The 12,220-nt window shown below is 57.5% G+C and overlaps 1 protein-coding gene across 13 annotated transcripts in view; it reads left to right on the top strand.

Moving 5' to 3' along the window:
• The window catches only part of GATAD2A (GATA zinc finger domain containing 2A), a 43,953-nt gene that overhangs the window by 1,480 nt on the left and 30,253 nt on the right, over positions 1-12,220 (top strand). For 2 of the 13 annotated variants that reach the window (XM_025144273.3, XM_015300043.4), the window contains exon 1: positions 6,637-6,813. The exons of 9 other annotated variants lie outside the window; for them this stretch is intronic. The gene's annotated coding sequence lies outside the window, so the exon portion shown is untranslated. Of the gene's footprint in view, positions 1-6,636; positions 7,545-12,220 lie in introns of those variants that run through there. 2 more of the 13 variants (XM_040653541.2, XM_040653536.2) reach the window with 1 other exon arrangement.

Here is a 12,220-nt window from a genome sequence, read left to right as displayed (position 1 = left end):
GTGATCGGATGGGGAGAAACCCGTGTGAAGGACTTCAGCCCTGCCCTGAGTGCAGCAAGCAGAAAGTTTGCAGGGAGAAGATGGATTTCTCGCAGCCATCTGTGCCTTCAGGTTGAGCTTTCAGGCTGAGCTCTCCTCACTCCGTGGCAGATCACTTTTTTCTTCGGGCTTTTCCAGCAGTTTAATCAGTCCGGACAGTGACTGCACCTCACGGAGAGCAGCCCGGCGATGTGACCACGCAGACAGAACTGCCCCGAGGTGCTGCTCTGTGCCTCCATCCCACCTCCCTGCTGTGAGCGATGGCGGTGCGGGAGGCGGATTGCCCGCAAGCAGTGAGTTGGGGACCTGGAAAAGACAAAAAGCAGCTTGTGTGCTTTATTTTTCTCTGCATTCTAACTTTTGAGAGCTCCTTGAAGAATGTGAAGTAGCTTTCATCCAAAGTTAATTGCCCAGTTCCCATCGTGATGGACTGAGTGCTTCAAGTGCACGAGAGGCAGAACCGCGGTGTCAACCTCCTTAGTGCAGCAAAAAGAAGAATAAGCCCTGGTTAGATTTAGCTGTGAGTGAATGGCTCTCATCTCGATGGAGTTCAGCTGTTTGGGCCAAAGAGAGTTTGATGCTTTGGGCTCTGAAACCTTCGGTGTGAAGTCTGGGAGTCCATTGAGCCTGGAGAACCCGGCGGTGCATTGCTGCGATTTCCCAAAGTCAGGGGGAGGAGTAAAAGCAATAGTGGAGATTGACTCTGTGTTTATGGAGGGAAGTGGTTCCTGGTAGTGGCCTGATGCTGTGGAAGAAGGACTTGAGGCTTTCCTGCTGCTCAGGCTGGTACGGAGCAGTGAATTAGAACTGCCCAGCTCTCAGATCCTGCGGGCTGCTCGCACCCCTCGGCATGCAGGAGCAACGTCTGCAGTATCTACCATGGTGTGAAATACCCACAGTGCTCCTGCTTGGAAGAACACCTCTTTGAGAAGTGCTCCCCCCCCAGGCTGCTGCTCGTGCCCTCCCTCCATGCAGGGCGTTGGGGTTCCATCATCATTCTGGGCTGATGTAGTATCCAGTTTCACAATTTTGGCCTGCAACCAAGAATACCAACGGGTGTTGCAGCCAGGGAGTAATGAGGGGCCGCACTAAAGAGCACCTCTTTGCTGATCAGTTCCCTTTCCTGCAGGGTGGATGGTTTTGGAAACCTCACCGGTGCTGTTTGCTGCCCCGGTTTGAACACCAGAGGCACCGGGTGCTGTGTGCACAGCGGAGAGCTGACTGCCATAGAGGGCCACAGGGTAACAGGTGCTCTATTTTTACCGAACCAAATCACACCAAGCAAATCCATTGACCCATCTTAATCACAGGAGAACGAACTTCGGGTCTTGTTAGTCAGGAGAGTTTAAATTAAGCTTGGGGAGGACAGGAATGGCCGCAGCATGGCTGGACCCATGGATGCACTGTTGCTGTGTGCAAGTTGCCCTGTCCTTACTGCAGTTCCATTGTACAACATTCACACTTCCAATTCTGTTGCCTCACCAGTCCCTGCTGCAGGTAATTAGGGTGTTAGTGACCAGGTGAGACGCCAGCATACCTGCAGTGTTTGCCTTTGGGTTGCCTGGCACTGCAAGCCGGTAGCTTGATGCTCATGGAGCGACCTGAGGTGGCTCATAAGGGGTGGCCGTCTTATGGTAAAGGGGGGTTGGTGTTGGGTGGTGGTGTTGAGGCTCTGGGGGACCCAGGGACCATCTCTTGGTGTTGCCCATGTGTAACAGCCCGGGCAGTGGGTTCCTCTGTGCAGACCGGTTCAGCTATCCTTCAACAATTGATTTATATAACTGAAATAGCTGGGGAAGTGAGAAATTTCCTTCCTCTTAGGACACAATGCCAAGGATGTCAAATCTCTTGGGAGCCTGATGATAAGAATTGGGCTGTCCTATTGACCAAGTGTGAGGTTATTCATCGGAGCAGTGGAGCTCGGGGTGCTGTGGGCACTGCGTGCATCTCTTGGCAGTGCAGTGGGGCTGATGTGCAGCTGATGGGCTTTGCTGGTGGCCCCGCTCTCTTTGCTCTGTCGGAGCACTTGGCTTTGCTGTCCAGGACAGATTTCAGCCTGGAAGATGGTTTACCAACATCTGTTGACACAATTCAGTGTTCTTTTCTTCCCAAACTGATTCTCGTGTGCTTCTAGCTGAGGGCTCTGTGCGCTCACAGCAAGCGGCAGCTGCTTTATGAATACCTTTCCCTTGAAATCTGCCTGGATAAATCAGACCAGTAATGACCGAACTCATCAATCCTAAATTTAGAATGAATCTAATTGATGCGCCTGGCTTTTCAGCAGGAAAGCAGGTTACGGGACTGAGCTGCTACAGCTCTGTGGGGGAAGAGGGTGCCCTCCTGGAGCCAGGGGACCAGGCTGGTGTTCTCTGCGTGCTGATAATAAACACTACCAGAAGGAACAACGCTGATAAATGCTTACAGTAAACATGGCGTAAGGCTCAGATAATCCTCCCGAAGACACGGAGGGCTGCAGTACACGGTGTGCTGCACTGAGTGTCCACTCAGCTTCGTTTTGAGCAGCAGAACCTTCCTGTGCCTTCTGACACCTCTGGCTTTCCATCAGCCTGCTTCTGGTGATGGAGCTGTGTGCACGGGCTGTGCTGGAACCTCACATATACACAGCCCAGGCCCTGCCAGCAAAGGGTGCGAGTGCTCAGCGTGCCGATGGGTCAGCAATGGGCAATGAGTTCCGACCCAATTAGAGGGATGGATTAATAACATTCACCCCCTGGGATCACAACGACCGCATCCCGCCATTTCCAGGACGCTTTGGTGGATAAACACAAATCCTGCTTAAAAATGCTTCTCAACTATTCCAGTTTCACGTTGAAGCCTCGCAGATGGAGAACTCAGCCAAGCAGCTCAATGTGGCTGCCAGGATCGAATCGGGAGCATCCTTGGTGCAGTTCCTGCAGTCAGCAATGCAGCCCTGTGCAGGCACAGCCCCGTGAGAGGCCAAGTTGTAATCATGGCATCTGCAGCCCTGTGCAGCTGTCGCTCTGCTCCTTATCTCCCGCAGGAGTTAACCATTTCGGCCACCAGCACGTTCCCCTCCAGGATGAAAGATGAAATCCGTTTTCCTAGGAAATGGGATGGCTACAAACAGCGCTTTGAGTGTGTGGTTCTCTTCCAGCCGTTCGTTATTGAGGCCATACTTAGATTTCCCCCATTATCTCTAATTTGGAGGGTGCTAAAGACCAAACTGTGCTCCCCATGGGGCGGTCGGGGGGGTGGGTGGGCTGCAGCCCTGCGTGGAGCCGTGGTGCGGTGAGGCCGGGTGGTTCCCATCCTGCTGGCTGTGGGTGTGATGGCAGCAGGCCTGGATGAGAAACATCCCTGTGAGCATGGAGGGCCTGGTGTCATCGGCAGGAACAGCGGCTGCGGTGTCCTTCCCCCCTCGCTATAGCTGTGATATGGGGTCCCGCTTCACATAGCAGCTAGAGCCCACGGGAAGCCAAGCGGTGCAGGAACACTGCCGACTTTTCTGCAACTAGTTAATTCATCTGTTAATCGGGGTCAAGTTCTGATGAGCCACGTGACGGCGATCAGTAAACACGCGAGAGGTGCCTGTTTACAGCCGGCCCTCCGTGATGGCCCTGCAGGGCTGAGTCACCGCATGCCAACCAGCGCTGTGTCCGGGCTGCAGAGCCCCACAGGCAGCGCATTGCCTGGCAGCCCCGTGTCCTCTGCCCGGCCTTTAATAGGAGCGATGCTGGGCAGACTTTGTTCTCTCCCATTTCTGAGCAAAATCGATAGTCCATGAAGCGCTTGTTGAATTGGAGCAGTGCTGCTCATAGATCCCCTTCCAGCCAGGAGGTGCTCGTTGGGGACAGCTCAGCTCGTGCCCTGCTGAAGGCTCCATCTCCAGCCCGGCACTCTTTGCATATCTGCTGCTTTCCCATTCCCTGAACAACTCCCTGATCTTTGCTTCTTCTCTCAGTTCCAGACAAGATGAATTCTCCTGTCTGTTTGGGGCCGTTCCCCTCACTGCCCATATCGGGGTGCTGGGCACGGTCTGCAGGGCTGATGTGCTGCAGTCCCCCATCACCATTACACACCCGTGTGCCACCTCGCCGTATCCCTGAGCTGCTGCCCACAGCTCTGCCTCGGGCAGCAGTGCAGGAACAGAGTTCCAGCAGAAAATAAGTCAAGGGAGTTTTCTTGGTCTCAGGTCTACGGAATTCCTTTCATTCTTAGCATAAGCCATCTTAAAATTGTGTTCCTGCGATTTCTAGCACTGCTTACAGCTTGATCCTTCTTTTTCCCTTTAACTGTTTAAGGATACAGCGGGTCACTTGCAAACTCCTAGCCAGGAATACACCTCTATGAGGCCCCGCTGCTGCCCTGCGGTGATGGGACACAGAGCAGAGCTCAGTGCAGGCGCTGTGACTGCGGGATCCTGCAGCCATCAGACAGCTGTGCTGTGCTGTGCTGTGCTGGCAGAGCTGTGCACCCAGCAGTGCTGAGCCCCAGAACCCGCTCAGCCTGTTCTGCACACCACGCTCCCATGTTCCCATGCGCCCTGCATCGCTGCCTGTGAGGAGATGACCGACTCTTCCCCATCTGCTGTGGGTTTCCCTTCTTCTTCTCCTTTGGCCCCACATCCCGGTGTGCATCATCTGCAATCTGTGAGAAGGCTTCATCTCCTTTTCCATTCCTGGGAGTTTTGCCTGGATTTGACACCTTGTTCCTATGGGGCACATCCCACTATCAAGGGAGCAAAATCAGCTCCCTGGTGCTCCGGTGCTGCCCAAAGGTTTGTGGAAGCCCCGCTGTTTGCTTACGTGAATGGCTTCTCTAATTCCAAACCATTGGATTTTCATTTGAATGGAGTATTTAATTCAGATTAAAATCCAATAATGGTCATCATATAACAGTGCCTATTTCAATAAAAGTGCTGCGTGGTGATGCACAGCACCTATAGCTCCCATAGCTCCCACTGGGGGAGTTCAGAGCCCCAAAGGGAGAGCCCTCAGCCCGGAGCAGTGCTGGCACTGAGCTGAGCAGCACTGGGGCTGCTCCCAGCAGGGAGGGCTGTGGCCCATCGCAGTGCAGTGCCGGGCAGAGCTGCTCCATCTCACATGGAGGTCGGTGCTGTCTGTGTGCTGCTCAGATGCCCCTTTGGGTCGTTTGGACCCACAGAGGGTCAGCTTTGTTGTTCTTTCTGAGCGTAAAGGATGTGTTGACAGCGCATCCAGACTGAGTCTTTCAGAGCCTGACAGATTCACTAATGACCTTTTTTAGGTAATTGGTTGAGATTTCCTAGAACTTACAGCCTCGCGTGCATTTACTCCAGCCATAAAGCTGCGTTGTGGTTACTTTTAGAGGAGCTCCCAACTCGTGTTCTTGGGGTTTCTCTTTGCTGATGGACCCACTCGATTCTCATTGCAACAACAGCAGCTCGTGCCTTCGTTAAGTCATTAGCACACTGCTGCACCTCGCTGGTGACTCCTTAATGAAGAGGCTCTCCCACTGCTGCACCTGCACCGTCCCAGCGGGAGGGCAGCTGTTTGTATGGGAAAAAGGCATTGGGTGGGTTGGGGATGGGTGCTGACCCTGCGATGAGGCAGTGCTGAGCTGCGCTGTGCTTGAATACAAGGAATTAATTAGAGGTAGAGCCGGGACCCCATCTCTTCTTGGGACCTGCAGGCTGATCTTCGGCCTCAGAATTAAGTCATCCAAGTTCTAAAGAATGTTGCTGCTTATTCTGCCCCTTAATTGCTTTCCGTAAGCATCGGGCCTGGAAAGGTGTTGGCAGGGGGCACAGGCATAGGGCTGGCAGAAGGGCTTTTGGGGTGACCCCCCCCGCCTCCCTCAGCCTTCAGCTATGTTTAAGGGAAGGTGCCAGAAATGTGCATCCAGAGCCCAAAGCCTGGTCCTAACAGAGAGCAGGGAGCGCCCACAGTGCTGCTGAGCTGCTGGAGCCGGGGAACGGGATACGTTCGTGTTGGGGGCTCGGGAGGTGCAGACCGGGCCGGGACGAAGCGTGCGTTGAACGCAGACGCGGGGCCGGCGGTGCGGGGCTGCCCCGGAGGCTGAGCGGCGCCGGAGCTCCGCGAGCCCGGCTGCGGAAAGTCCCTCCGAGGGCTGAGTTTCCCATCAGGAGGCGGAACGAAGGGACGTACGGGCGCCGCTCTCCGAGCCGCAGCCCCGAGCCCGGCTCGCCCCGTGCCGCCCTCCTGCTCCGGTTTCCTCAGCGGAGCGGCGGGAGCTGCCCCGCGGTTCTCGACCGCGAGCACGCGGCACCTCCGAGCCCCGCCGCCGCCTCCCGTCCCCTGCGCGGTGCGGGGCCGCCGAGCGCCGCTCCCGGCCCTTCCCCGCGGCCGCGGGACCCCCCCGGCGGCGCCGAACAATGCCGCGGGGCCGCCGCCAGCGGCCCCCGCCGCTCCACGTGGCCCCGGGCGGCCGCAGCGCGGCGCCCCCAGCCCGCGCCGCAGCCAATCGCCGCCCGCCTGCCATGTGCCGCGACCCCTCCGGCCAATGGCGCCCCGGGTCACAGACCTGCTCCACCATTGCCCGGAAGCGGCGCGGGGCCGCGCTGCCGCCGCTCCTCCCGGCCCCGCCGCGCTCCGGGCCCCGCCGCGCGCATGCTCCGCCGAGTGACGCCGCGACTCCATGTGTGAGAAGCGCATTATTTGGCACGGGGGAGCCGCGGCCGACAGCCCGCACCGGGGAGAGCCCGCGGCGACGCGGGGGAAGAGAGGAAAGGGCGGCGCGGAGCTGAGCGGAGCGGGGGAGAGCCGGCGGGGAGCGGCGGGACGCGGCGCGGCTGTAAGTGCCCGAGCGAAAAGTTCTCGTCGGGCGCATTGTCTGCGGGAGGAGCGGCGGGGGGCGGGCCGGGCCGGGGGCGGCGCGGGGTCCCGCAGCGCTCAGCCCGAGCGCGGGGCTCCGCCGCCCCGGGGTACGGCTTTGTTCGGCGTTCGGAGGGCGGCCCGCGGCGCGGCGGCTTCGCAAAGTTGGTGCGGGCTTTCCGCCGTGCCCGCTTCCTCCTCCTCGGGGCTGGCAGCGCCCCGGCCCCGCACGGGGCCCTCGCCGGGGTGGGGGTGGTGCGAGCGGCCGCTCCGGGCAGCCCCCGCCGTGGCACCGGGGCTGGCGGGCGGCCAGGAGGGCCGTGTCACAATAAGAGTCCCCGTCCCCCTCCACCCCCCCACCCCACCCCCCCCCCCGCTCAAGGTGCGCCGGGGCCGCGCTGCCCGGAGGGGCGCTCCGCTGCCGCCTGCCGGGAACGTCGGGGCACCGCGGGGTGCGGGCCGGGCGGGGGATCGGCCGGGAGCTGCTCCGGCGCCGGGCGGTGCGGGGACGGCGGGGCGGCCCGGGGCGGTGGCACAGCCCGGTGTGTGCTGCGCTGCGTGACTGCGAGGGGAGAGCCCCGGCCCTGCTCCAGTGGGCACAGCCTGAAGCTGCGCAGTATCGCGCGGCGTTCCCGATCTCACGGCCCCGAAGTTGGGATGTGCGCTCCTGCTGCCCCGCGGCATCTGCTTGCGGCTGTATCTCGGATGTCTGTGCGTTGGGTTTTGCTTTCGCTTGTCCCGTTCTGCCTGCCCCGCGCTGCTGCAGGCTGTCCGGGCTGCAGCGCTCCGTTCCCCCGCGGTGCTCCTAGGATGGGTCCCCGAGGACCGAGCCGCGGGCACGGCCTCAGCCCCAGCTCCTCCCGTGGGTGCCCGACTTCCCTGCTCCCTCCTCCGGCTGCAGCGGCAGCAGAGCTGCTCACAGGGAGTGTTGCACAGGAAGTGAAAGCTGGAGAGGGCCCTTTGGGAATCGGCGACTGCTGGCAGACCGGAGCAGGCAGGAGCTGGGAGTGCATCCCTCCCTGCTCCCAAACTGCTGAGCAGCTCTCGATCCCAAGGAGAGCAGCACGGGGAAACGGGAGCATGGATAGCAGAGACCATGAGGTGGGAGAGGAGCAGGGGCAGAGATGGTGAAAATAAGGAATAAGAGGGACGTGTGGTGTGCTGAGTGTGTGTCTGTGTGCTGTGTGGGGTCTGGGCCCTGCAGAACCCAGGCAGGGAGCTGGGGGTGACATCGCAGTGGTACCTCCTGAGCCCCTGAGGGGGGCACAGAGCCCCGTGCTGAGGGGCTGTGACCCCACGGAGCACTGCCTCCCATGCAGCACTGCTCGTAGTGCTGGGATCCGCTCTGCTTCTGTCTCCTGCACTGATGTGACTGAAGTCCAGGAGTGCTGTGTGTGCAGCACTGGGGTTGCAGTGCCTCACCCTGGTGTGTGCTATCCGTGGGGAGGCAGCGGGTGATGCTCCTCTGACTTCTGTTTGGAAAAAGCCCAACTCTATTCCCAGTTAGCTCTGATTGAGTTTGTGTTGGTGCGAGAAGGGCTGAGTCCCACGTCTGAAGGAGGGACACTGTGCTGGGAAGAAGCACTGTGTGTCTGCACTGCAGGATGGAGGCAGCCACAGCCGTTCCCTCTGCTCAGCGGTGGGGGTGTGGAGCTGTGTTACGTGGGGTTACACCGACGGGCGGTGATGCAATGGAGCTGGCATTGCTGCAGTGTCAGTATGCTAATAGGGGAACTTAATATAGCTGCGCTGTGACTTTTTGTAGTAATTACAGGCTGGTAGGCATACAGGGAGCCGTGCGGAATTGTTGGTGTAAACTCAGGTGGTGCTCATGTGCTGTGCAATGGTTCCAGGGCTTGTGTGGGGCCACGGTTCCATCTGCACTGCTCGTGCTGTGCTTGGGGGGAGGATGGAGGAGAACACTTGGGGTAAAACCAAAGGCAGTCAATGTCTGGCATCCCTCAGCTGGCTGGGAGTGTGTAGGAAAACAAAGCTTAAAAGTCCTTCAGGTGATGGAGGGCCGCCTCAGCCAGACCTGCTGAGCTGTGCTCGTGGTGCCTATTGTGCACATGGGAGCTGTGCTCTCTCCCCCATGCTGAAGGTGCTCTCTCAACCTCTGTGCTCGTCCTTCCCTCAGCTCCCAGTGAGGGGAGAGGTCAGACCTGCGCTCCTGTGCAGCACTGAGGTTTCCCTGCTGCTGGGAGGTGCTGCCCCAGCGGTGCTCAGCAGAGGAAAGTTGGACAGAAAGCATGCAGCGTGTGCGTTCCCCTGCTGGACTGACACACACGTGCAGAGCTCCCTTACAACATCAAAGACAAAATGATGCTGAAAAGGTTTCTGCTTCTCTTCTCTGAACAGCCAATGCTACAGAGAGCTCTGCGATGGGCACTCACTGACTTCCAGTCACGTGGAGTTGTGTTGAGTTGGGGATAGGAGGGGAAGGAGTGCAGGATTTAGGAGCTGGACGATGCAGGAGGCTCAGCAGCGCGTTCTTCTTATGAGAGGTTATTAATTTTTGTGATGCTTTCTCCCCACTCAGCCAGAACGCCCCACATGCATCAGTGCCTCTGCCCGTGTTCAGGTGGGGAAACCACGAGCGAGCTGCCCGAAGCCGGTGCCGTGGGGTAGTGCCCAAAGGTTAAGGCTTACTAATGCACAGTTTCCTATGCTGGCTTTCTGTTGTTCAGCACTTTTCCTTCCCCCACCCTCTCCAGACCATGGGATCACTGGCAGTGCTGCACTCTTTGCTGCCCGGTGCTGCGCTGTTGACTCCTGGCATCGACCTCCCAACGCTGGCACGTGTCCGTGTGCCCCATTCAGCATCACCTGGGGGCTGTGGCTGGGACAGGGCAGGAAGGAATCCTCCCAGACAGCTTTCCTATGTCTTAATTACAGGCTGTGTCTTCATTTTGCTGGGGCTTCTGAGCTCGCAGCCTGCTGTGCTGCTCGTGGTTCCTCCTCTGGAGCAGGCAGGGCTGGAGAGCAGCATCGTGGCTCTCACTTGTTGGGCACAACCTTTAAACCATCAAGAGGATTTTGAGAGAGAGTAAATGTGTGGTTTGGCCACCTGGGACAAAATGCATGGGACAAAAGCAAGGCTTAGCAAGTTCCATGCATCCCTGGATTCCATGAAATAAGCTGGGAAACAGCTTCAGCCAGGTGCAGCTGTAGCAGTGCTGTTCTGTTCCTTCTCAGCTCTATTATCAGCAGCCTCCCTGGAGTTGCATCTTGAGATGTGCACAGCTGAGGGCTGTGGGTAATGCTCTCCTTCTCAGCTGTGCTTCTCTGGAGAAGTTCAGCATTGCCTTGGATGGGGCCATTCAGCATCTCTGTACTTTGGCTGTCCCATCTGAGTGAGTACAGCACAGCCTATGAAGATCTGCAAAACATCTCGTAACAACCATTTCCTTCAGTCTCATTTTAACCTTCACCTTTAGCTTTTATCTCTCAAGCAACGCAGCTCCATCCCATCATAGTGTTAAGTGAGAATTGCTGGTAGGGCTTAAGGTTAAAGCAGAATGAGGAGTCAGTGGGTGCACTCTGTGATCTGCACAGGGCAGTTTGTTGGATTAGGAAGTGCAAACATTTGTGTGATGCAGGAGAGTAAAACTTTGGTGTGTCACACATGCTGAAGGCCATTAGATACGGTCTGACGTGGAGCTCAGGGGTCCCTTGGCCACGAGGAGCACTGTGCTCACCTATCTCCCATCTTCCTTCCCGGATGGCTCTGTGCCTTTGCAGGTGGTGTGCTGAAGCCAGGTGTATTTCTGAGCTCCCCAGGCTTTCTGTACATCCCATACGAGGGGTGGGCTGGGCTGGGAGGCCTCCAGGTGCCCCTTTGAGCACATCATTATGACCAAGCATGATCCTTTTGGATGGCTCTGTTCTGGGGGTGTGGGGCAGAACGCATTGCGTGGTTCTGGCATGGAAGCACACAGCCCTACAGGGCAGTGGTGATCACAGCACACACCGGGCTGCTCCATTTGCCTTCCTGCTTGCTGTGCTGCTGCTCCCTCCTGCCCTGCTGGGGATGTCTGCTGGCTCAGTGCGCTGCATGGAGCTGTGCTGTGTTTGGAAGAGGAGTCATCTCCAGCCCCTTGACAATCATGGGGTGACTAATGACTTGATTGCAGTTTCCCTGCTTGTTTGTGGTGCCCTATAGTGAGCTGCTGTGGAATGAAGAGGATCAGTGTGCATGGAGGTCACTGTCTGGTTCTGGTGTCCTGCACTGCTCCTGGGCACACCGTAGCAAAGTGGGGTCAGTGCGATCCATTGTTGGCTGCAGAACCTGCCGCTGCTCCTTGGAGCAGCTCTGAGCTGCCCAGCACACAGCTGGGATGGAGTGTGAGCCCCAGGTGGGTCCCTGGTAAATGGGGAGAGCAACAAAGCCACTGCTGGTGCTGCTGCACGCATCCCGACATCAACAGTAGTGATTTCTTGCTCAGTTTGGTTTATGCTGCAAACCTGGAACTCTTTGCAGATGCTGTAATGAGGCAGTAAATGGGATCTTTAGGTTTCATACTCGTTCTTATTTACCTACTGCTGCAGGAGGACTTCCTTGCTGCAGCCCATCAGCTGTGCCTGGCCACTCATTTGCTGACGCAGCCACGTGGTTGTGAGCTTTGAAATGCTCACAAGAATTAGAGGAAGTAAACTGAAGGCATTCATGTTTCATGGGATCTCAGAAGATCCCGTCTGCAGCAGCATTGGGTCCCATGGTTCTGCGTGTCCCTGGTGCAGATGTGCTGAGCCACAGTTCGGGTCCATTCACAGCACAGATCTGCTGTGTTTTACTGGTGCACAACAAACCAGAACTATTCCTACGCCTGCTGCACGCTGCTGTGTGTGCACTCCCAGCTTTGTTTGCTGCTAAGTTTTATATTCAAGGCTTATCACTTGCACCCAGAAAGCCATCTGGGTTGGCAGCCCATCACAAGTAGTGGAGAACTTCTGTGTTCTGAGTGCTTGAGAGCAGAACTTGTTGCTTTCATTGGTGTCTGTGGGAGGTGCCCAGGTTGTGCCGAGCAGTTCTGAGGGCAGCAGCTGTCATCTGTGGGCCCCGCATGCGCTGGGGAGGAGCACACATCAGTCCCCAATGGACGCATGGAGTCTTTCTTGCATCTTTAGGCTGACATTCTGAGCTTTGTGACAGCACGGTGAGGTCTGGGAGAGCCCTTCTGGGTTGCAGCCGCGATCTTTATTCCATCCATTTGTATTAAGTGTATTTGAAACGATTCTGCTGCCGCTTCCTTGAGCAAAGCTGTCCAGAGAGGGATGGATTCATTTCAGTGTGTCGGACCAAAACCGGTTTAAACCCGGAGACAATGGCTTACTAATGGCCAGAACTTAAGTGGTAGAAGTGGTTTAGGGAACAAAGGCAGCTGGAG

Source organism: Gallus gallus, chromosome 28 (assembly GCF_016699485.2).
Source record: "Gallus gallus isolate bGalGal1 chromosome 28, bGalGal1.mat.broiler.GRCg7b, whole genome shotgun sequence".
NCBI lineage: Eukaryota > Metazoa > Chordata > Aves > Galliformes > Phasianidae > Gallus > Gallus gallus.
Note: the sequence above shows the minus strand (reverse complement) of the source record. Positions and strands in the feature narration are given on the sequence as shown.